Source organism: Rhinoraja longicauda, chromosome 9 (assembly GCF_053455715.1).
Source record: "Rhinoraja longicauda isolate Sanriku21f chromosome 9, sRhiLon1.1, whole genome shotgun sequence".
NCBI lineage: Eukaryota > Metazoa > Chordata > Chondrichthyes > Rajiformes > Arhynchobatidae > Rhinoraja > Rhinoraja longicauda.
In genome coordinates this window covers 51,057,574-51,083,851 of record NC_135961.1, presented here as the reverse complement: position 1 = coordinate 51,083,851, position 26,278 = coordinate 51,057,574, and the positions used below count along the sequence as shown (strand labels likewise).

Sequence of the window (26,278 nt, the reverse complement as noted above, 5' to 3'; positions counted from 1 at the left end):
ATTTGCCCACTGCTGAAGTTAAACTAATTGAGCTGCAATCACTCGGTTAATCCTTTCCTTCCTATTTAAGCAATAGACAATAGACAATAGGTGCAGGAGGAGGCCATTCGGCCCTTCGAGCCAGCACCGCCATTCAATGTGATCATGGCTGATCATTCTCAATCAGTACCCTGTTCCTGCCTTCTCCCCATACCTCCTGACTCCGCTATCCTTAATCGCTCTATCTTGCTCTCTCTTTAATGCATTCAGAGAATTTGCCTCCACTGCCTTCTGAGGCAACAGCGCATTGGTAACTTTTCATTCCTGCAGCACTACTTGCATTTCCAACTAAACTTGTAGTGAGAAGTGCAGGAGCTTTGCAAGGAATGTAGTCAGGGGTGCAAGGGGCAGATCGCTGGAGGTTATGTTCAATGCATTAAAGGTAAACACAACTTTATGAAGGTCGCAGTGCAGACGATAGTGCAGACAATAACATGCAGACACAGTTATTGTGGTAAAGTATTTACAAATACTTGGTCCCACAACCCCTTCCATGCCCATCCCTTTGCCCTGCCTTTCAGTCGATTGTTTGCCTCAATGTTTCCTCAGCATCACTATTTCCTGATAAATTTCCAACACATCTTGGGGTGTTTTGCTATTCTTAAAAAAATGCCTTGTAAGGGCAAATTGTTATTGTTTTCTCAGTCTTGCACAGCCAAAGAACTTGAATGAGTTCCTGTTTTCCACTGAATGACTGGGTTCTTTTATTCCATTCTTCACCGACACGCTTGTGATCATCTCTGCCTGCTTTGTGTTTTTTCCATTCCCAACCCCACATCTTGTTATTGAAAATAGGGCAATCAGCGAGTCAGGAGGAAAGCATAAATAGTTTTTTCAGGTCAATGTCCTGATCTCCGAACCTTTTGTGAACATCCAGTTGATCTGCAGGCTCCCCAACATCTGGGGAGAGTCCTGTGGCTGAAACATTGGTCTGACTGTCCCTTCCCCAGGTGCTGCCTGTACAATTCTGCCGAAGCCACCCTCTGGAAGAAAACATCTCTTCTAAATCTTACAACTGTGGCCTACCATTTTAGATGTCTGCTCAGACGAAAAGCTTTCTACTATCCAACTTATTTATACTTTCCATAAATTATCATATGTCAGTCAGGTCCTCCCTCAGCTTCCTTTACCCTAAGGGAAAGAAACCCAACCTATGCAGTCTCTTATGACTGAAATGCTCCTTCCCGGGTGATACCCTGAAGAATTTTCTCTGCACCCTTTCCAGTGCAATCACATCCTTCTTAAAATGGCGGCCAGAACAGTGTGTTCACTCAGCTACTGTATAAAGCACCTTAGAACATCCCAAGTTGGTGAGAAGTACTATGTAAATGCAAATCTTTGGTCCTTCACTATTACGGATGCGGAACATAACTCTTCAGTACAACTTCCCACTGACATAACCCTCACAAGCAAGGAAGCACAAAGATATCAGGATGATTTCACAAAGGATCGCAGTCCAGAAACATTGACTGTTGCTCTTTCCACAGATGCCGCCTGATAGAAACATAGAAAATATGTGCAGGAGTAGGCCATTCGGCCCTTCGAGCCAGCACCAGCATTCAATATGATCATCCAAAATCAGTACCCCGTTCCTGCTTTCACCTCATATCGCTTAATTCCGTTAGCTATATCTAACTCTCTCTTGAATACATCCAGTGAATTGGCCTCCACTGCCTTCTGTGGCAGAGATTTACACAGATTCACAACTCTCTGGGTGAAAAAGTTCTTCCTCATCTCTGTCCTAAATGGCCTATCCCTCATTCTTAAACTGTGACCTCTGGTTCTGGACTCCCCCAAATTCGGGAACATTTCTCCTGCATCTAGCCTGTCCAATCCCTTCAGAATTTTATATGTTTCTATAAGATCCTCTGTCATCCTTCTAAATTCCAGTGAATACAAGCCCAGTGGATCCATTCTTTCATCATATGTCAGTCCCACCATCCCGGGAATTAACCATAAAGGTAAAGGGGCAACATTTCCAGCATTGTCTGTTTGTGTTTCATCAGAAGTATGTACCACCAGCACCTGGGGAAGGGTCAGACAGACCAATGTTTCAGCCACAGGCCTCTCCCCAGATGTTGGGGAGCCGACAGATCAACTGGATGTTCACAAAAGGTTCAGAGATAAGGTCATTGATCTGAAAAAACGGTGTTCTCCCTTTATGCTTTCCTCCTGACTCGCTGTTTGCCCTATTTTCAATAACAAGATGTGGGGTTGGGAATGGAACAAACACGGAGCGGGCAGAGATGATCACAAGCGTGTCGGTGAAGAATGGAATAAAAGAACCCAGTCATTCAGTGGAAAACAGGAACTCATTCAAGTTCTTTGGCTGTGCAAGACTGAGAAAACAACAACAACAACTTGCCCTTACAAAGCACTTTTTTTTGAAGAATAGCAAAACAACCCAAGATGTATTGGAGATTTATCAGGAAATAGTGATGCTGAGGAAACATTGGGGCAAACAATTGACTGAACGGCAGGGCAAAGGGATGGGTGTGGAGGGGTTTGTGAGACCAAGTATTAGCAAATACTTTTACCACAATAACAGTGTCTGCATGTTATTGTCTGCACTGCGACCTCCTAAAGGTGTGTTCACCTTTAATGCAGTTTGGATAACCACCAGTGATCTACCCCTTGCACCCCTGACTACACCCTTGCAAAGCTCCTGCACTTCTCACTGCAAGTTCAGTTGGAAATGCAGGTATTGCTGCAAGAATGAAAAGTTACCAATGCTGCACTGTCGTTTAAGGAGGGAGGAAGGGATGTAACTGAGTGATTGCAGGCCAATTCATTCAACATCAGTGGTGAGCAAATTATTCTTATCCTTTCCAAAAGACAGTATCTTCACCTCAGGCAGTCCCTTGGGGGCAGAGGTGTACTTGCTCCCATACTTATGCTGATGAGATAAATATGGGTATTGCAGATTCTTCCACAGACGGGGCAAGAAATTTCTAATGAAACGAGAGGAGAGATATTCAATGCTGTGATTTGCCATGGGGCAAAATAACCGGAGTGGCATGTCAAAGTAGCTACAAAAATGCTGGAGTAAATCCGTGGGACAAGCAGCGTCTCTGGAGAGAAGGAATGGGTGACGTTTCAGACTGAGAGTCAGGGGAGAGGGAAACTAGACATGGAAGGGTACAAAGAGAAAGTAAGATGTGAAAAGGACTGATCAAAGTAGATGATGCTCAAGGACTGGTGGCACAGCAGTAGAGTTGCTGCCTTACAGCGCTTGCAGCGCCGGAGACCTGGGTTCGATACCGACTACGGGTTGCTGTCGGTACAGAGTTTGTACGTTCTCCCCGTGGCCATGTTGGTTTTCTCTGAAATCTTCGGTTTCCTCCCACACTTCAAAGACGTACAGGTTTGTCGGTCAATTGGCTCGGTGTATGTGTAAATTGTCCCTGGTGTGTGTAGGGTAGTGTTAATGTGTGGGGATCGCTGGTCGGTGCGGACTCGGTGGGCCAATGGGGCCTGTTCCTGCGCTGTATCTCTAAACTAAACTAAAAATGTACAATGAATGGTTCATTGTTGGCTGAAGAGAAGGTGGCAACAAGACATACAAACAGTAAAACCTTAAGCAGGTTCTACAAGTGCTTTCATTTCATGGGGACTTCATTTCAAAATGTTCAGATCTAGCAGGGACAGCCAGCATGGACTTGTTGGGAGAATATGGTGTCCAACCGATTTGGCTGAATTTCCTGAGGTAAAAGAGTGGCGTAGCTGGTAGAGCTACTCCCTCACAGAGCTGGAGAGACTCAACTTCCATCCTGACCTTGGGTACAAACTGACCTTGTGTGGTTGGAATCTCAAACTCACTGCCTGAGGAGATGGTGGAGGCAGAGACACTCACAACACTTAAGAAATATTTAGATGAGCATCGGAAACCTCAAGGATTAGAAGACTAATCGGCAAGTGCTGATAAATCGATATTTGCTAGTCAGCATGAACGTAGGAGGCAGAAGTGCATGTGTCTCTGACTTTCTGTTTCCAAATGCAGTGACTCAGGGCTGCCAGGAGCAAGGCTCAGCAGACTGCCAGGCGTTGCGCCAATGAGTACTGGACACAGTTTAGTGAGGACATCCAGACGGCCGCCATAACAGGGAACATCAGGGGAATGTACAATGGCATTAAGAAGGCACTAGGACCAGTCCAGAGCAAGACAGCCCCCCTCAAATCCTCCACTGGGGAAGTAATCACAGACAAATGCCAGCAGATGAAGAGATGGGTGGAACACTACTCCGACCTCTACTCGAGAGAGAACACTGTGTCCTCCTCAGCTCGACGCCATCGAGTGCCTGCCGACCATGGATGAGTTAGATGGAGAGCCGACGGTAGAAGAGCTCAGCAAGGCCATTGACAGCCTGGCCTCAGGCAAGGCCCCAGGCAGCGACGGGATTCCCCCTGACCTGATCATGCACTGCAAGACTACCTTACTGCTACCTTTGCATGAAGTCCTCTGCCAGTGCTGGCAAGAAGGAGCTGTACCGCAGGGCATGAGGGATGCCACGATCATTACCCCCGACAAGAACAAGGGGCGAGAGAAGCGACTGCAACAACTACAGAGGCATCTCCCTCCTCAACATCGTCGGCAAGGTCTTTGCTCGGGTCATCTTGATCCGCCTGCTGTGCTGAACTACTATCTACCTCTCTGGCTGTGGTTGGATGATTCAAGGTCTGAATCTTCCTGTTAGTGTTCAGGGCAACACAGGTAGGAGTAGAGAACTGTGGATGACAAGAGATATTGATGCTCTGGTCAGTAAAAAGAAGTGGCCTGTGTCACATGCAAGTAGCTGTGATCATAAGAATATCTGGAAGAATATAATGGTTGCAGGAGTATACTTCAGAAGGGACTCAGGAGAGCAAAAGGGAGGCATGGGATGGGTTTGGCAGAGAACATTAAGGAAAATCCAAGGAATTGTTACATATAGTATAATACTCCAGCACTTTGTGTCTTATCTTCATATAAAATGGGACCACACAGTGCACCTGAAACTTTGAGATGGGGCCCATGGAGGGGGAGGTAGGTGGGATTGTTGGCATAAAGGGATTGGTGGGGGGTAGAAAGATGTCACAGGGCTTTTGACTTCATTTCAAGAAAAGCAAATGCAGGGACATGCTTGGGGCTGCGTCACCTTCTGTTAACTAATGTCAGTGACCAAAGAAAGCAGCAGGTGAGAGATAAATATAAAGTAAAAACACAGCACGGTGGCGCAGCGGTAGAGTTGCTGCCTTACAGCGAGTGCAGCGCCGGAGACTCAGGTTCGATCCTGACTACGGGCGCCGTCTGTACGGAGTTTGTACCTGCGTGGGTTTTCTCCGAGATCTTCAGTTTCCTCCCACACTCCAAAGACTTACAGGTATGTAGGTTAATTGGCTGGGCAAATGTAAAAATTGTCCCGAGTGGGTGTAGGATAGTAATAGTGTGCGGGGATCGCTGGGCGGCGCGGACCCGATGGGCCGAAGAGCCTGTTTCTGCGCTGTATCTCTAAATCTAAAAAAAAAAAAAAATCTAAAGCACATCAGGCAACATCTGTGAAATGTCTGCAGGGTATTGCTTTTGAAAGAAAAATACAGCCTCCAATCCATGCAGTGAGTAGTGGAATTTTATTTCCACTCAAAGGAGCAAAACAACAGCAAAGTTCCTTTGGTCACGATGCAAGAATTTTTATTTTTTCCGGATGTAACGAATGACTGACTGGTAGTTCTACAGAGTTGGAGTGTTAATGTTTCGGGGCTGATGTTTCTTACAGTAAATTCCCCTAGACTCTTTATACATTTATTGACAGGATATGAGTCTCACTGACATATGGTGGAGTAACTTGCCTGAAGTTCTATATGCACCAGGCTGGAGAACTTGAATTTAACCCAAGCCTCCCAGAGACCCAACTAAGTGTTGGCTTGGGTCCGACCACAAGAGTCCAGAGTGTTTAATCATCACATGCACCTGGAGCAGAACAATGAAATTCTTATTTGCTGCAACTTTACAGGCACATTGACAACAACAACGACAAAAAATATATATAATAAGCACGAATAGATTATCAGCATGAGTAGGTAACCATAGCATGAAAGCGCAAACCAGACCACTATACGTTCATAAGTTCGAGGAGCAGAATTAAGCCATTTGGCCACTCAAATCTACTCTGCCATTCAATCATGTCTCTGATCTATCTTTCCCTTTCAACCCCATTCTCCTGCCTTCTCCCCATAACCCCTGACACCCTTACTAATCAAGAATCTATCAATCTCCACCTTAAAAATATCCATTGACTTGGCCTCCACAGCCTTCGGTGGCAATGAATTTCACAGATTCGCCACCCTCTGACTAAATAAATTCCTCCTCATCCCCTTTCTAAAGGTACGCCCTGAAAATCAGCTTCTCACCCCAGGTGAGATTCTGAGGTTCTGGTCCTTGACACTACAACCACTAGTGGAAACATCCTCTCTACATTCACTCTAAACTGGCTTTTTACTAATTTGGTAAGTTTCAATGAGATCCCTCCCACCTTCTAAACTCCAGCGGGTACAGGCAAAGTGCCATCAAACGCTCATCATGTTAACCCAATCATTCCTGGGATCATTCTCGTAAACCTTCTCTGGACCCCCCTCCAGCACCAGCACATCCTTCCGCAGATATGGGACCCCAAACTGTTCACAGTACTCCAAATGCAATCTGACCAGTGCCTTATAAAGCCTCAGTATTACATAGACCATGTTACGATCTCACCAAAGGGGTGGGAGCCCTCTGGGATGACTAGCCGGTGCAGAAGCAACTTCTGGGTTGGTTTGAATCCAAGTCAGCATCGGGTGCCAGGGTTGGATGCACACTTGGTCAGGGAAGGGATAAGGGTCTTGACCTGGGGTAAGAAGCTGATTTTCAGGAATCGGTTTCAAGTTTGAATTGGAGCTTATGGCAAGGTGTGCCAACAGGCAAGGGAGTAGACAGGGACCCTTCCTTGGGCACTGATGCAGTTTTGCTCAATGGCAATTGGCAAAGGAGAGAGCAGGGAGCATTGCCCAGGATCAATGAGCCCTTTCCCCACATAACAATGTTAAGTGGATCTCATTGCTACAGGTAGCTTCGTCTCAAAGAAGATGAGGTGGGTAAAGGGCATTCACTGGGCATGGATACCAGGTAAGGGCCTATCTCCTGACACAATGTTCAGTAAATATCTTCAAATCAGACACTGTAAAATATACAAGGGTTCAGATCAGGGTTTAATTTTACGCCCAGTCTGTGCATGGGCACAGGTTCCTTCCCTGAAGGAAGTCAGTGAGCCGGATGGATTTTATAGCAAATCCCTTCGATTCTCAGCCACTATTACTGAAAGCAGCCTCTTATTCCAAATTCATTTCACCGTTTGAATTTAAATTCCCAGGTACTGTGATGGGATTCCAACTCGTGTCTCTGGATCAATAGTCTGGGGCTGTGGAAATCAGTCTGGGAACTTAACCATTTCACTGCCACTACTCTGTGGCGATGCAGCTCCCAGCTTATATTAACGTGTGAGCTGAATGATCTCAGGACAAGTCTGTATTTTGTGCAACCTTTTTTTATACTTTCATTTTATTTGCTTTTTGAAAAAAAGTAACCCCATGGATCTTGATTGATAGGTTTGCGTTCTTTCTATGCATTCTTAGAGGGCAGCGCCAGATCTGATGTAGAGAAAATACCATTTAAAAATAGGACCACGACCGATCACATTTATCTTATCTTCTTTGCCATGTTGCGATGGTAATGTCAATAAGTTTCTCACGAAAATGGATGCATTTAATGGTGAATCCCTATACTTCTGCTTTCTCCCTTTCACCCTCCTTCTTTTCCCCTTTTGCTTTTAAACCGGCTTCTCTAATTTTAATTGCACTCCCTCCCTGTCTTCTCCCTGTATTTTTCACTCTCCCATCTCTCATTCTGCCTTTTTGCACTCTCTCTTTCCTTGTCTCGTTATCTCTTCTGCTGACATCCTCTCTCTGCCTTTTTGCACTCTCCCTCTTTCCCTGCCTTTTTGCACTCTCTCACCTTCCTGCTCTCACTGGCTCTCCCTCCCTCTCCTTTCATCCCTCCCCCTTTTCTCTTTACCTCCCTCTCTCGCTTTCCCTCCCTCAACTTAGCCAAAAAGGCCCACTTCAAAATGTAATCACTGCTCTACTCACTCCGACCTGCTGCAGATAACCACTTGAGGTGTTTGCGCAGTAATCAACCAGAATTAACCCATTCCCTCCCTTTCTTTCTCTCACTCCCTCCCTCCCTCTTTCCCTCCCTCTCTTTCCCTCCCTCCCTCCCTCCCTCTCCCCCTCCCTCCCTTTCCCTCTCCCCCTCCCTCCCTCCCTTTCCCTCTCCCCCTCCCTCCCTCCCTTTCCCTCCCTCTCTTTCCCTCCCTTTCCCACTCCCTCCCTCTCTTTCCCTCCCTCTCTTTCCCTCCCTCTCTATCCCTCCCTCTCTTTCCCTCCCCCCTCTCTTTCCCTCCCTCCCTCTCTTTCCCTCCCTCCCTCTCTTTCCCTCCCTCTCTTTCCCTCCCTCTTTTTCCCTCCCTCCCTCCCTCCCTCCCTCCCTCCCTCCCTCCCTCCCTCTCCCTCCCTCCCTCTCACGGCGCCTTCTCCCTGGAGCATGTTTGGAAACTGCTGAACTTTGGCCCGTATCTGCTGAGTTCAGTGTGAATTCAGTGCAGTGACGTCCCGAGATGTTTGAGCTGCACAACAGGAAACGCTCTCACGGCCTCCCCTCTTCCTGCTTCGCAAGGGGAGAAAAACACACACACACCTACCTCTGACTGCAGGCAGGCAGCCAGCCAGCTGAGAACGTACTCACTATAATATCCGCACTCTGCACTCAGCCAGTGTGGCTGCTGCCCGCCTCCAGAATGACGGCCCCAATTCCGCAAGGCAGCCAATGATCCGGCAGGTGTTGTTTCCCGAGACGCTGATGTAAGAAACCTAATCATCTGCTGTGAAGAAGTGACAAGAGGGGGGGGAATACAGTTTTATGTTGCAATGGCTTTAGTTGACGGAGCATGTGCATGCACAAGCGTCTTTGAGAGAACCAGGATAAAAGGTGCCTAATGACCCTAGGGAGAGTCCACCAGTTACACTATGTGTGGAGGACACAGTGTCAGGTGGGCCAACAGCTTGCATTTTCTGTGTGTCTCTCGACCTGATCATTTAATTGTGATAGAGGGCCCTGTGTTTTGTTTTTAATTTTAAGATGGTTAATATATATATATTTCTTTTTAAATTAATTTTCTCTCCTCTCTTTCTCTTTGCCGGCGCTTGAAGGGAAACCTCTGGAGTTTAAAAATAAATAAATGCATGATTGAATAGGACATAGAAAATAGGTGCAGGAGTAGGCCATTCGGCCCTTCGATCCTGCACCGCCATTCAATATGATCATGGCTGATCATCCAACTCAGTATCCTGTACCTGCCTTCTCTCCATACCCCCCTGATCCCTTTAGCCACAAGGACGTGTCAGTGCACCGATCTGACCTCAAACCATGCGCTGGCTGCCTGTTTGATCGGCTGACTTTCCACAGCACTAACCCCCCACACCCTGCCGTTGCCACCACATACATTCTTCCTGCACTTGGGGGCAGGTACTTCCAAAAACGCAGTGGTGGAGTGCAGTTAACCAGAGGTTACAAGACCTATAATTAGAGGCAGTGGTGGCAAGCTCAATGACAAGTTCACAGCTGAAGGCTAGCTCTAGATTTTCAACCCCCCTCCCACAATGTCCGATGGAAACTTGGCTGTTTTATTTTCTATTTCTTCTACTACTTCTTCTTCTTGCTGTCAGTCCAGGTTCTGGTGTCTGTAGAATTTAACCTTGTGTGGGATTTGCTTCCTGTAGCTTGCGGTAGGGGGTGGAGGGAGTACTGTAAGGAGCCAGATAGTTATGACAGTTTAACTTAGCATCAGAGAAAGCATTGCATTTCTCCAGGGCTGCCAGCTCTTTTTTTTTTACACGTCTCAGGACCCTCAAATAATTGCTTGCATTAAGGAGTGCCCCTGAGTTGAGTGTCTCCACGGTATGAAATGATTTCTGTACACGCCAGTGTGTATGTAAGGGAATATCGCACCCCATCCTGTTTCCTTTCTCCTACGTCTGCCCTGTTCCAGCCCCCAGGTATTTTCAAAGGTGCTGACTCATACTGGGGAGGGATCCCGATGAAAGCTGGCGTTAGACTGGATAGGAAATGACAGGGGTCACATAGAACAGTAGAACATGGAACAGTACAGCACAGGCCTTTCAGCTCACTATGTCTGTGCCAAACATGATGTCAAATTAAACTAATCATGCACATGATCCAGATCCAGATCCCACTATTCCTTGCATATCCATGTGCCTATTTAAAAGCATCTTTAACGCTATTTTATCTGCTTCCATCGTCACCTCCAGCAGTGTATTACAGGCCCCCATCTCTCTTTGTATTAAAAAATCTTGTTCCGCACATCTCCTTTAAACTTTCCCTCTCTGACTTTAAAGCTATGCCCTCCCTTATTTGGCATAAATATCTGGGCTACTTAAATGTATGCATGCGTGCATGACACAGAGTCAAGCAGCATGGAGATATTACCTTTGGCCCACCAGTTCTGTGTCAACAATGCCAGCCCATTAGTTGCTACATGAATTCAATTTTGTATTCTCTCCACAATCCTACCAACTCAGCCAGATTCTGCCACCCATCTCTATCCTACAACGGCCATTTCAATGACAAGCCCCAAGGCTTTGGGGTGTGGTAGGAAACCAGAGCACCAGGCAAAACCCTTGTGGTCACAGGGAGAACATGCAAACTCCACTTAGGAGTCCAGATTTGAACTCGAGTCACTGGCATTGTGATGCAGTTGGTCCACCAGCTGTGCCACTGTGTCACTCGACATAGACATCGTATAAAATACATCTGTCTATATATAGAATTGAAGAGCTATGCAGCTCAGAAATAGGCCCTTTGGCCCAACTTGTCCATACTAACTGAATTGCTAGTCCCAGTTGCCTGCACTTGGCCTATATCCCTCCAAGCCTTTCTTATCTGTGTACCTGTCCAAAAGTATTTTATATGTCAGACCTGTGTCTACCCCTACCATTTCATATATATATATTCCTTTATTCGTCCCACACCGGGGAAATTTCCTTTAGCATTTTTCCATATACGCTTCGCACTCAATGTGAAAAAGCTGCCCCTCAGGAACTTTTAAACCTTTCCACCTTAGGGCATACATATATGGACATGTATTATAATTATAAATTACCATTGTTGCTATTCTTCAAAAATACTTTGCAAAGACTTGAGATAAGGAAGGATGAATTAGAAATCCAGGTCTTGTATATTTTTATATATATCTTTAAAAATATGAATGCTCGTGCATGTATGGATGAAAACACAAGTGAATAAATGTGCTGGGTGCTAGTTAAGTGTCAAGTTAAGTTAAATTAATAATCAGTTCCACAAGTGTGTTCATCAGTTGAAATTTGACACTGGGTTCTGCAGGGAGATATTGGGGCAAAATAACCAGAACGCATGTCTAAGAGCTCGGTTTTAAGGAGCCTCTTTAAGAGGGTAGGAGGGGGAAATGTTTAGGAAGGGACCTCCGAAGAGTGGGACCAGATGGCTTGGCTGCCAGTGGTGGCGGAATTAAGTTTGGGTCGAGCCCAGAATCCAATAACCACAAGGCTGCCGGTAGTTATAGAAAGAAAGGCTGTGGGGCTATTTGGATGGTAATAATACCTTGTCTATACACTCAGGCAGGATACACTCAGGCACCACCAATGAAGTGCAAGGCTACTTTAGGGGCAGCCCATTCTTAACTGAGGTGTTTAGGAAGATCTTCTCCTGGAGAGTGGTGAATCTCTGGAATACCCCAGAGGGGTGTTGAGTGTGGATCATTGGGGGTACTTAAAAAGGAGTTGGATGGGTCAAGGAATTAATGACCATGGGACAGGCACAGAAGAGGAGATGAGGCCTAGAGCAGATCAGCCATAATGATTTGAACTGCGGGGCAGGCTTGAGGGGCAGAGTGGCCTACTCCTGGTCCTATCTCTTTGTGTTCTTATGCAGTGTTGTAGGAACAAAAGCAGCTGGTTCGCACACAGCAAGATCCAACACACAACAATGTATTAATGACCTGACACTAAGGTATTTGGTGAGGTAGAGTGAGGAATAAATATTGTTGAGGGAAGTTTTCTTTGCTATTTGAAAAAGTAACATAAAACCTTTCTTTGTGGTCTGGAAAGTCAGCACCTCCAATGGTTCTGCACTTCCTCACACTGCGGTGATATGTAGAAGAAAAAAAGTGCTGGAGGAACTCAGTAGTATCTGTGGAGGGAAATGGACTGATGATTTTTTGGGTCAGGACCCTACTTCATTCTGACCCCCGAGTTTCTCCAGCAGTCATTTTTCCCCCTTCATATTCCAACATCTGTAGTCCTTTTTGACTCCTTTTATTGCCTGTAGATTTAGGAAGGTTTACACTGAGGATAGACCACAAAATGCTGGAATAACTTAGTGGGTCAGGCAGCATCTCCGGAGAAAAGAAACAGGTGATGTTTCTGGTCGAGACTTCTTTGAAACATTGAGGAGTTGTACTAGGGCCCTGGTATCAGACAGGCAGCACAGGATTGAAAGCATATGATCTGCAATGGGTAGCAACAGAAATGTGGATAAACTCAAACTGATGCAGGTTAACGAAGAAATATGTTGAATGTGGGGGAGCTTGGTCAGGAGAGCATTCAAATAAAAATCAGAGAACGCTGGAAGTACTCAGTGGGTCAGGCAGCATCTCTGGAGAGGGAATAAGAGTTGGCCTTCAGTTCAATGACCTTTGATCAGAACCCGGCAAGGGTTTGTGTTAAACAGGTCGTGAGAGGTAGGAAAAATGGGGAGGGCAGCGGATCTGTGGAGGGCAGGAAAAACTGAACGAGAATAGATTGATGATAAGTTGTGACAAGAGGTGGTGCAGGTCCAAAGTAATGAGGTTGGCTATCTGAGGTAAACAGATGTATCGATGTAGATCTCACGGGCAGCTGAGCTAGGCAGGGTGGGACTAGAGCTGTGATATATGAGGAGAAAGGCGAGGGTGAAGTGGGTGGCGGAATACTGTATAATACTCCAGGTCAGGCCTTGTCAAGGTCCTGTGTAATTGCAGTAAGATCCCTTTATTTCTGTACTCCGTTCACAATAAGAGCCACTGCATGAAGAAGGGTCTCGACACGAAACGTCGCCCATTCCTTCTCTCCCGAGATGCTGCCTGACCTGCTGAGTTACTCCAGCATTTTGTGAATAAATGCCATTTACTATCCCCAGTCTTTGCTGCCCTGCATGTTAGCTCTTACTGCACACACCAGGTCCCTTTGATCACCAATGCTACTCAATCGCTCAGCATAGAAATACCAAGCATTTTTGATTTGTAAACATTCTGGGCGAGTCCCATTTGCCTGCATTTGACCCATATCTGCCCAAACTCTTTCCTTCCATGTCTTTGTCAAAATGTCTCCTAAAAGTCATAATTGTATCCATTTCTATAGCTTCCTGTGGCCACTCATTCTTAGCTTGTGTAAATCTCTCTGAAGCTTCTTTGTGTCCTACTGTCTGTTTGTAATCATGGACATCACCAGTTTCTGGGTGTCTTCTCTGGTGATGTTCTGCCAGGCCTGTATTGCAGTCTTCTTCAGCTTATGCTTGTTTTGGGGGCTAGTTCCCTTCAGTTTTCTCTTCAGCATATAAAAGGCATGCTCAATTGGGTTCAGATCGGGTGATTGACTTGGCCACTCAAGAATTGACCATTTTTTAGCTTTGAAAACTCCTTTGTTGCTTTAGCAGTTTGTTTGGGAACATTGGCTGGCTGTAGAATGAACTGCTGACCAATGAGTTCTGAGGCATTTGTTTGAACTTGAGAAGATAGGATGTGTCTATACACTTCAGAATTCATTATGCTACTACCATCAGCAGTTGTATCATCAATGAAGATAAGTGAGCCAGTACCTTCAGCAGCCATACATGCCCAGGCCATAACACCCTCACCATCGTGTTTCACAGATGAGGTGGTATGTTTTGGATCTTGGGCAGTTCCTTTTCTCCTCCATACTTTGCTCTTGCCATCACTCTGATACAAGTTAATCTTCGTCTCATCTGTCCACAAGACTTTTTTCCAGAACTGTGGTTGCTCTTTTAAGTACTTCTTGGCAAACTGTAACCTAGCCACCCTAGTGTTGCAGCTAATCAGTGGTTTGCATCTTGTATTGTAGCCTCTGTATTTCTGTTGATGAAGTCTTCTGTGGACAGTGGTCATTGACAAATCCACACCTGACTCCTGAAGAGTGTTTCTGATCTGTCGGACAGGTGTTTGGGGGTTTTCTTTATTATAGAGAGAATTCTTCTGTCATCAGCTGTGGAGGTCTTCCTTGGCCTGCCAGTCTCTTTGCGATTAATAAGCTCACCAGTGCTCTCTTTCTTCTTAATGATGTTCCAAACAGTTGACATTAGTAAGCCTAAGGTTTGGCTGATGTCACTAACAGTTGTATTTTTGTTTCTCAGTCTCATAATGGCTCCTTTGACTTTCATTGGCACAACTTTGGTCCTCATGTTGATAAACAACAATAAAAGTTTGGAAAGACTAGATGCTGAGAGCTCTCTTATACCTGCATTAAGGAGGCAATTAAACACACCTGAGCAATTACAAACACCTGTGAAGCCATGCGTCCCAAACATTATGGTGCCCTGAAATGGGGGGACTATGTATAAACACAGCTGTAATTTCTACATGGTGAAACCAAAATGTATAAAAATGGCCTTTATTAAAATCTGACAATGTGCACTTTTACCGCAGGTAATTTTTTCTATTATAAATCTCAAATTGTGGAGTACAGAGGCAAATAAATAAATGATGGGTCTTTGTCCTAAACATTATGGAGGGCACTCTACATTTAAGGTGAGGGGGGAATGTTTAATAGAAACTTGAGGGGCAACCTTATCAATTAGAGGGTGGTGGGTATATGGAACGAGCTGCCATGGGAGGTCATTGAGGCATTTAAAAGACACGTATAGGTACATGGATATGAAAGAGAGATAGGGGCCTAGTACTGGCAAATGGCTTAGATGGGGCGTCTTGGTTGGTATGGACGAGTTGGGTCAAAGGACCTGTTTCCATGCTGTATAACTCTATGTCTCCAGTGCCAAGGGCTTAGACATTGTTTATTTGGATCACAGGAAGGCCTTTGATAAGATTTTACATTATAAGCAGCTCTAGAACATTAGATCGCATGGGATCCAGGGAGAATTAATTAATTGGATACCAAATTGGCTTTATGGAAGGAAGCAGATTATGGTGGTGGAAGGTTGTTTTTCAATTGGAGGCCTGTGACTGGTGGTGTCCCTCAGGGCTCATTGCTGAGCCCATTTGCTGCCTGTCATCTCTTTCCAAGATTTGGATGAGAATGTACAAGGCATGATAAATAAGTTTGTAGTTGATGCTAAAATAGGTGGTATCATAGATAGTAAAGATGATCATCAAGGATTATGGCAGGATCTTGCTCAGCTGGGCAAGTAGGCCGAGGAATGAATGGCAAGTGGAGTTTAACTCAGAAGCACGAGGTGTTGTATTTTGAGAAGTCAAAGCAGGGCAGGACCTTCCCAGTGAAGGGTAGAGCCTGCGGATTGTTGCAGAGCACAATGATCTTGAGATATATGTACATAGTTCCCTGAAAGTGGTACAGGTATGTAGGTTAATTGGCTGGGTAAATGTTTTTTTTTTAAATTGTCCCTAGTGGGTGTAGGATAGTGTTAATGTACGGGGATCACTGGGCGGCACGGACTTGGAGGGCCAAAAAGGCCTGTTTCCGGCTGTATATATATGATATGATATGATATGACATGAGGATAGGTAGGGAATATGGCATCATCAGTTAGGTAATTGAGTAAAGAAGTCGGGATGTTATGCGAAGTTGTACAGGATACAGGCAAGGCTGCACTCGGAGTGAGAGCTCGGAAGTAGGGTGAGGTCAAGAGGGTCTTGCTGCTTTTCCTCGGCTACAACATAATGGGCTGAATGACCAGTCACATGAGGCAGAGCTGGGAGCTGTCAGCCTCCATCTGTGACAGTGCTTGCAGGTGGCATCTCGCTGAACCGAGTTGGGGGGGCAGTACATGGATGACTGAGAGAGTCCCAACGGAGATGGGAGAGGACCGAATGATAGCGCAGAGCAGGATCGGCTAGATCCTTGAGATCCTGTGCTCTAGGCCGAATGGGAAAGATTTAATCGGAAGCCGAGGGACAGATTTTTCACCCAGTGGCTGGTGGGTATACGGAATAAGCTGCCAGTTGAAGCATTCGAGGCAGGTATGATAACAATATTTAAAAGACATTTGGACTGGTATATGGATAGAAAAGTTTTGGAGAGATATGGACCAGGTGAGATATGGTATCAGGTGGAGGCAAATGGGTCTAGGTTGGATGGAGTATGTTGGTCATAATTTATGAGTTGTGCCACAGGCCCTGTTTCCATGCTGTATGACTCTATGACCAAGCAGAGCAGTTAACAGAAACATCAAACCCAGGTGTTCCACTCCAGTGCAGTACAGTTCCATCCTACTTAATGCAAACAAAATGCTTCTTCGGTGATGTAGTTCTCCTGTTCAAGCTGTGAATATACAGGCTCCCTCACGGATGAATGAGCTGTTGATGTTCTCTCTCCAGACGTCTGGGGGATGGCTGTGGAAGGGACAGTACGGTCCTAATGTGCCCTGTGCATCCAAGTGAATTGTTTACAGTTTATTGGACCAGTGGTGGGGGTGAAGTAATGTTTAATACTAAATACCATTGACTGGCTTTTGGAGCATGACTCCATCTGTGGAGTTTACTGAGGGTGGGTTTGCCTGGTTCCTGTCGGTGGAATCCAGACTACCATGCTGATGGTCTGTTATTGCAGAGTATGATTACACCATCCGATGGCAAGGAACTGTCTGTGGCCCATCTTAATTTTCCCTGTTAAACATCCATGATGCTGCCAATGGCTTTTCATTTTTAACCCATTCCTTCCCTGCTGAGTAAAAACTGAAAATGCTGGAAACACTCAGCAGGTCAGGCAGCATCTGTGGAAAGAGAAAGTTTCAGATGCGGTATCCGTTATCAGAACGGAGAGAGCGAGGGAAGCAAGTTATTTCTGAGCGGCAGAGAAGGTGGGAGTGGAGTGTTTAGATGGAAGGTAATATCAGAGTGAGCTTCTTTCTTTGTGTCACGTTGTTACTAGTAAAGTCGGGTGATGTGCCCAGAAGACCTGAAAAACGGAGCCAAAACGATGGCAGGCAGAAAAGGCCAGTTCTGATGCAGACTGAAAGAGAAAATGAGTTACCGAAAGTTGAAAAAATTGATATTGAGTCTTAATTGTTTTTTTTATTTCCGTTCCCTGCAAGTGCTGCACTATTAAGTGCAGAGGGGGAGGTAGCGGTAGTTTCAAGACATTTTAACGCTTCTGCTGAGTGGCGATTTTAAAACAGAGTCACTAAGCAATAGGTCCATCCTATTCTTTCTTAAAACCTTTAGTTTGGAGTGTGTCTTCGTCCAAGAGTTAGCCGCCTTTGAAGTTCGAGTGGTACCTTGTCTCATGTTGAGAAAGAGCAATTGGCCTGCCAGTTTGGATGTCTTCAATGGGGGCAAGCAGGGAACCGAGGCAGAAAACCTTTTGTTGGCATTCCTGCTGCAGTATGGAGGCAGTGCTGCAGTGTCAGAAGTGTGGCTGTTCAGATGGTCTGTGAAACTGGATAACTGAGGATCCCTGTGTACTAACAGAACAAAAAATACTAGGCTTTGGTTATTAATTTCTTTCATGTTTAAGGAAGCTTGCTTCCTTTCTTAGGTAGCCCCTCGGGGCTAAATTGCCTCAACTCAATTTTTTGGGGTTCTGAGGTGGCTGATGAAGCCAAGGTGGGAATTTCAGATCTTTTCCTCGATGGGACAGGTTGGGATGGGTAGTTTGTGGGGCTGGTGCGGTCCTGCTGCCACTTAAACCCGGCTTCTGTGCATTCCTGATGCATGGACTCGAGGGTCTCCATACCATCCTCCTCCTCCACCTTCAGTGGTTAATAGACAGAGATTCCTCAGAGTTAGTGCGCATGCTGCATTTCGTCAAGGAATCTTTGAGCGCATCTTTGAATCTCTTCCTCTGTCCACGGTAATTTGTTCTGTGACAGAGCTTGGAATAGAATGTCAGGAGTCTGGAGTCGGACATGTAAACAACGTGGCTCGTCCAATGTGGCCAACTGAGAATAACTGGAGCCTTGATGCTGGAAAGTTGGTATTAGTATTGGTTTATTATTGTCACGTGGACCAAGATACAGTGAAAAACATTGTCTTGTGTGCTTTCCAGGCAAATTGTACCAAACATGAGTACGTCAGACAGTGTAATAAGAGAAAATAATCAAAATGCTGTATATTGTGTTGCAACTACAGAGAAAGTGCAGATTAAAAAAGTGCAGTGGCTGCAGTGAGGTAGATTGGAAGATTTCACAAAATGCTGGAGTAACTCAGCTGGTCAGGCAGCATCTAGGAAAGAGGGAATGGGTGACGTTTCGGGTCGAGACCCGTCTTCAGACCCAAAACGTCACCCATTCCCTCTCTCCTAGATGCTGCGTGACCTGCTGAGTTAATCCAGTATTTTGTGAAACCTTCGATTTGTGCCAGCATCTGCAGTTATTTTCCTACACTAGATTGGAAGATTGGCAATTCCTCTTTATAATATCAGAGGATTGTTCATGAATCTGATAGCAATGGAAAAGAAGCTGCTCCTGAATCTGGTGGAGCCTGCTCGCTTTTGTATCTTCTGCCTGGCAGGAGAGGGGAGAAAATGGAATGACAGGGGTGTGAGTGATCCTTGATTATGATGGCTGTTTTCCCAAGGCATAGATGAAGTTGATGGGGCGATGATGTGATGGACTGGGTTGTGTCCACAACTCTCTTCAATTTTGTGCAGTCTTTGGCAGATCAGTTGCCATACCAGGTTGTGATGCATCCAGCTGGGATGCTTTCGATGGTGCATTTGTAGAAATTATTAAGAGTTGTTAGAGAGATGCCAAACCTCCTTAGCCTTCTGAGGTAGTAGAGGCACTGTGGCGTTATTATGGTTGGACCAGGTCAAATTATTGGTGATACCTATATCTAGGCAATGGATATGGCACTTTGTTTTGCTAAGCTTTCCAGTGATGATTTTGCAGAGCTGGATGTGGTAGTATTCCTCCAATGTCTTGTTCGTAAGTCATAGGAGCAGAATTAGACCATTCGGCCCATCAAGTCTCCTCTGCTATTGAATCATTGCTGAACTATCTTTCCCTGACAACCCCATTCCCCTTCTCCACATAACCCTTTGCATCCTTACTAATCAATAAGCTGTCAATCTCCGCCTTAAAAATACCCAATGACGGCCTCCAGAGCCAGATGTGGCAATGAATTCCATAGATTTACCACCCTCTGACTAAAGAAATTCCTCCTCATCTTTCTAAAAGTACGTCCTTTTATTCTGAGGCTGCGCAGTCTGGTCCTAGACCCACTAGTGGAAACCTCTTCTCTACATGCACTCTGTCCAGGCCTTTCACTATTCGGTAAGTCTTAATGAAATCCTCCCTCACCCATCTACACTGCAGCGAGTACAGGCCCAGTTCCGTCAAACGCGCATCGTACGTTAACCCAATCATTCTCGCAAACTTCCTCCCGTGCATGCTGGGAATTATCTAGGTCTCCAAAGATGGTCAGATGGAGAGATCACTGCTGCCTGTTAAACCAGGCAGGCTAATATATTTTGAAAGATTAATTTAACTCCACTTTATAGCTCTTTCACTTTAATTTAGTATTCATTTTAGTGTCAGGAATAGGTTCTGCACCTTTTAAACTCCTCCCTTCCTCTCCGTTCCCAGTCTCTTTTATCCACACGATAGTATGTGCACTGACTTTAACTTGCTGCAGAGGTTAATTGAAGAAATGCCAAGCTCCAGGCAGCTGGCATGAGATGCCAGTGTGTGAACAATTGCAAACCTGTCTAAAAATAGAAAAATTGCAATTTGACCCCTGTTGGTCTCATCTCCTCCTGCCTCTCCTCTGACAAAAAGTTGTAAAGAATCCGGCCTGGCCCAGCTTGCTAAATAAGAAGGAGGGAGTCAGATGAAAATAGACTTGCACAGTGCCATAAATGATATGGCAGCCAGGTTTGATCCTGACCTACAATGCTGTCTCGGTAGCGTTTGCTTATTCTCCCTCTGCCTCCCTCGCTGGCACAGTGGCATAACTAGTAGAGTCATAAATTCATGTTCACAAGTTATAGGAGCAGAATTAGGCCATTCGGCCCATCAAGTCTACTCCGCCATTCAATCATGGCTGATCTATCTTTCCATCTCAACCCCCCATTCTCCTGCCTTCTCACAGCATCAGGGACTTGAGGTTAAATCTTGACCTTGGGTGCTCTGTGTGCACATTCTCCCTGTGACCATGCAAGTTTCCTCTGGGTACCCTGGTTCCCACCTACATCCCAAAGACGTGCGGGTGTGCAGGTTGGTGGATTAATTAGCTACTATTGTTCCCCCGAGTGTGTAGGTAGGTGGTACAATCTGCAAGGGATGGTGGGGATGTGGGGAGAATGGGATTAATGTAGGATCATTGTAAACACGTGGTCCTAATGATCCTAAGATCATGATGGTCAACATGATCTTAGAGGGCAGAGGGCCTGTTTCGGTGCTGCATCTCTCTCTTTGTCTACAACATGGGTTTCCTCTGGGCGCACCTGTTTCCTTCCATATCCCAAAGACATTCAGGCTGGTAGATCAATTAGCCACTGTAAATTGCTCACAGCGTGTAGGTGAGGGGCAGAATTTGTGAGGAGAATAAATGAAGATTAGTGCAAACGTATTGGTTGGTGGGAAGTACGGACTCGGTGGGCCGAAGGACTTGTTGTAATCTGACTTCAAATCCCGTCCATTGGAAGCACTGATCTATCGAGTATGGAAAAGGAGCAAGAGTGGTCCGGTATTTCTCCACTGGTTCTTGTTCCTTGACCCCAGCGAGGAGAATGACGAAGAGATGTAGAAACAAATGAAAGAGGCCATTTGGCCCATTATACCTATGCTAGCTAGCAGTCGATCTTGGGTTAGTCGCACTATTGAGCTCTTGATCTGACACTGGAATGGACCTCTCGAATGCTTGGAATGAGTTCCCGATCTTCCAAGTTTCTTAGTTGTAGTCCTTGCACTTTTGTAAAAAGCATATACATTCTTTGTAGTTGTAACAAGAAATTCTGCACTCTGTTTATTTTCTCTATTGCACTACCAAATGCACTCATGTATGGTATGTTTTGACCTGAATCACATTCAAAGCAAAGTTTATTACTGTATCTTGGTGCATGAGACGAAAGAGAACCATTACCAATAACCCTCCTGTTCACACATGATGAATGCTTTCAGTTCCTCCATCCTTGAGTTCCAGAGCCACCCCTCATGGAGCGAAATAACTTTGCATAATTCCCTTCTCATGGTTTATCCACACCCCACCTCTAAGCCACCCTTTTACCTGAGCTTCTCATTCCTCCCTGCAGCCACTTCTTTGAACCTTGCACTTCAACCAAACCTTATACACCCACCTCTGCAAAGTTTGGTTTATAGACTTTGTTGAACAGTCACTCTCATGAATGCCTCGAGGGCATTTTACAACGACAAGGACACTACTTAGAGGCAAGTTGTGGGAAGGTTGCCCGCTGTTGTTTTAACAAATGCTGGGACTGTTCTGTGCACTATGTGGGGAGAACAAGTGCGGTTAAAGAAAGGTGTGGCTGTGTCTCAGTGTGACCCTAGATGAGTAAAACTCCTAGACCACAACGGGCCTGGCTGATTTGCTTCCCTTTCCAAGTATGTTCATAGAATGACATATTTCTATCTGCCGAGCCTTTGGGGTGTGTCTGCGGAGAGTATTTTGCACTCACTGAGAGGAGGGTGGGGCTTGTGGTTATTGGTATTTTGCCGGTTTTGGCAAAGAGAGGGGGCATCAGTTTGAGGTCACAAGTTCAACGCAGCTTTGAAACAGAATGACGTGAGGTCAACCTCCCACTCCCAGTTGCCATTATCTCCGCCCTGACCTGCAGTGCAGTACTTGACACCTAAGTGATAAATATGGAGGATAAATAAGTGTAAATAATACTGTAGGATTTTGACCTCGACACCATAGAACCATCTGTTTTCATCACACCCAAGGGTGTAACTGTATTTAGTTCTCTTGTGTTTTGGTGCTTAGCTTCTCAAATCAAGTGCTGCTCCTCCCAAAACCACATTGATAGAGACCTCTGATTTGCAATTGTTGCAAACACTCTATCTCTACCGTTTCCTGCAAGGAAGCACCCATTTTAATCCCCTTCTCTCCCCCCCCCCCCCCCCCCCCACCACCACCACATCTACAGTTTAAAGTGCACACCCTTAGACTATCTTCTTATGAAATCCAAATAATGGTAGCTCATAATACTTTACTCTTAATAATGTTATACTGGCGCTGCCTCTCTCATGGGGTGCGTGCGTGTGTGTGTCTGTGTCTATGTGACTGTGTGTGCATGCGTGTCTGTGTTTGTATGTGTGTGTCTGAGTGTTTGGGTCTGTATGCGTAATGTGCATTTGTGTGTGTGTTTGTGTGTGTCTATGACTATATATGTCCATGTATGATATCTGTGCCGCGCATGCCTGTGTGTGCGGATGCGTCAGTGTTTGTGTGTGCGTGTCTCTATGCCTGTGTGTGTGTGTGTGTTTGTATGCATGTCTGTGTGTGCCTATGCGTGTGTCTATGCACACATGCACAGATAGATGGCCACACTGCAGCAAGAGGCCAACTGGTGTCTGGGATGTTTTTCTGAAGCCGTGCCTTCTACACTCTCTTGCCTTTGGCTAGGGTGTGTGGTTACCGAACTGGTCATCCAGAGTGTTGGAGATTAGATCACATGATTGCAATGCAGAACAGCCGAGTCTTGATGATATCAAATTGATGCAAAGCAAACCTGCCCTTCCTGCCCAACCTGTGCTTAGTGTGATTCTAGTCTCTGTTTAATAAATGGCATTTGCTGAGGGTCCATGACTCCAGGGTGATGTCTGGGTCATATGATCATAAGATCATAAGTGATAGGAGTAGAATTAGGCCATTCGGCCCATCAAGTCTACTCCGCTATTCAATCATGGCTGATCTATCTCTCCCTCCTAACCCCATTTTGCTGCCTTCTCCCCATAACCCCCGACACCCATACTAATCAAGACGGGTCTCTGCAGGCTCTGGGTTGGACCCCATGGTCTCAGAGCTACATGTGATTCGGGTAGTGCAGTGTGGTAAAGTTACCAGATAATTAGCCAGAGCTCTGGACACAATGGTCAACAGGGCTCTGGTGAGACCACATCTGGAGTATTGTGTGCAGTTTTGGTCTCCTAATTTGAGGAAGGACGTCCTTGCTATTGAGGCAGTGCAGCGTAGGTTCACGAGGTTAATCCCTGGGATGGAGGGACTGTCATATGAGAAAAGATTGGAAAGACTAGGCTTGTATTCACTGGAGTTTAGAAAGATGAGAGGGAATCTTATAGAGACATATATGCAGATGCAGGAAAAATGTTCCCAATGTTGGGGGAGTCTAGAACCAGGGGACACAGTCTAAGAATAAAGGGGAGGCCATTCAAATCTGAGGTGAGAAGACATTTTTTCACCCAGAGAGTTGTGAATTTGTGGAATTCCTTGCCACAGAAGGCAGTGGGGGGAAATTCACTGGATGAATTTAAAAGAGAGTTAGATAGAGCTCTAGGGGCTAGTGGTATCAGGGGATATGGGGAGAAGGCAGGCACAGGCTACTGATTGTAGATGATCAGCCATGATCATAAGGAATGGCGGTGCTGGCTCGAAGGGCCAAATAGACTCCTCCTGCGCCTATTTTCTATGTTTCTATCTAATAAACAAGCGTTCGAATCCCACCAAGGCAAGTGGGGAATTTAAAATTCATGTAGTGTCATAGAGAGATACAGCATGGGAACAGGCTCTTCGGCCCATCAAGTCCATGCGGCCCATCAATCATCCATGTACACCAAATGTACATGAATCCAGTTTTATGCTCCTCAAGTTTTGATAAATCCCCCAGATTCTGCACCTCACCTATACACAAGGGGGGCAATTTACTGGTCAGTTCACCGACGAATCAAAGCAAATAGATAAATCCGGGACTTGGGGTGAGTTTGAAATTGTTTGATTGTCATAAACCCTCCCTGGTTGACTCTTACAGTTCCGTGCGTTATCCCTGCCCAGTCTGTACTATATTTGACACCAGCCTCAACAATTGGCTTGGCTCTGAACTAAGCCGTCAGTTCAGGGGCAGTCAGGGACCGGTGCTTTACCGGCATTGCCCACATCCTGTGCATGCCTTGGGACATGGAAGGACACCTGTGTACTTGGTCTCATAGTGTGCTAGGACAGATTTGAATCATATTAGGAAAATAATATTCACCAATCTAGACCGCAAACCTAAAGCTGTATCAAGCAGCGGTGATCCTGTATGTTTCTGAGTCCTGGACTACTTCCAGTAGGCACCTCAAAGCACTGGAGAGATACCTGCCTCTGCAAAAAACCTCCAAATCCATTGGCAACATAATCAAACCCACATCATTGTTCTCTCCCAGGCTGACAATGAGGCTCTAATTACACTCGGTCATTTCCGTTTGCAGAGACCACATTGTTTACATGCCAGTCTCCCAAAGCAGATACTCTCTTCCCAACTTGGTCATGGAAAGAGATCATCAGGTAGGCAGAGGGAATTAAAAAAATGCAACACTCCCACTGATTCCTGTAAATCCCTAGACCGTGACTGCTCCGAGGAGCGGGAATGAAGCAGTCAGGAATGGTGTTGAGAACCTGAAACGTGCGCGTTGAGGACACGCAGAGGCCTGTGAACGCAGTGGGATGAGTGCACCACCTCACAACCTGTCCACCTCTGTGGAAGTGTCTGCAGTTCGCACACTGGCCTTGTCAACCATTTCAGAGCCCATGGAAGTGGAGCGGATGTGAGTCACCCTCACTCCCCAAGGACTGTCCATGAAGAAGAGAGAGTTTGACTGCATGTCGGCTTCATGCGGGTGTTCCCTTTGACACTGTGACATTTATTGCCCAAACTCGCCCACAAGTATAATTCACTGGCAGGCTCAGACTTGGGTTTTAGGCAGAAATGGTTGCTACGGTGGCTTTGTGGATAGGAAGCTCACTGAAGCCTTTGAGTTGTCCAAGAGTTCAGCAGGTAGCGACTTGCTTTTTGAGTCCAATTGTTGTTGGCACAAACTCCAGGGTGTCTCTCTCTGGTGCAGGACTAAGGGAGTGCTGTAATTTCAAGATATAGTTCTTTGGCTCAGTTATCTCAACTGGTGTATTAGGGAAGTATGTGAAGGTGTGTAAATATGTAAAGGAGAGTTAAGTTCAGTATTTATCCCTCAAGCAGCATAGGATCCAATGCAGGTAAATGGGATTAGTGTTTCTTGACACAATGGTTGGCATGGTGGGCCAAAAGGCCTGTTGCTATGCTGTACGATTCTATGACTCGGTAACATCCAACACATTATCTGATCATATATTTCAGTGTTGTTTGTGGGAACTAGCACTGTATTAAACTCGGGTGATGACCTTCTGATTCAGAATTGTGTACACTTCTAGTCACTGTGATATAGGGAGGATGTTATCAAGCTGGAGAGGATGTAGAAAACACTCACAAAGGATGGTACCGGGACTAGAGTTACAGGAAAGATGTTGTCAAGCATGAAAGGGTTCAGAGAAGATTTACCAGGATGTTGCCCGGACTCGGGGGACAAAGCTAATGGGAGGGATTGAGAGTGCTAAGGCTTTACACCTTGGATCGCAGGAGGATGAGGAGTGATCTTATAGAGGTGTACGAAATCATGAGAGGAATAGATCGGGTACACGCACAGTCTTTTGCATAGAGTAGGAGAATCGAGAACCAGAGGATATAGATTTAAGGTGAGGGGGGGAAGATTAAATGGGAGCCCGAGGGGTAACTTTTTTACACAAAGGGTGGTGGGTGTATGGAATAAGCTGCTGGAGGAGGTAGTTGAGGCAGGTACGATAGCAACGTTTAAGGAACATTTACACAGCTACATGGGTAGAATAGGTTTAGAGGTATATGGGCCAAAAGCAGGCAGGTAGAACGAGTGTAGATGGGGCAAGTTGGGCCAAAGGGCCTGTTTCCATGTTATATGACTCTA

At 45.7% G+C, this 26,278-nt stretch overlaps 1 protein-coding gene across 2 annotated transcripts in view; it reads left to right on the top strand.

Annotated features, from left to right (window-relative positions):
• hivep2a (HIVEP zinc finger 2a) overlaps window positions 1-26,278 on the top strand; it is a 223,968-nt gene that overhangs the window by 14,650 nt on the left and 183,040 nt on the right. Inside the window, exon 1 of one of the 2 annotated variants that reach the window (XM_078405465.1) lies at window positions 8,872-9,155. The exons of the other annotated variant lie outside the window; for it this stretch is intronic. The gene's annotated coding sequence lies outside the window, so the exon portion shown is untranslated. Of the gene's footprint in view, window positions 1-8,871; window positions 9,156-26,278 lie in introns of those variants that run through there. 2 annotated transcript variants of the gene reach the window in all.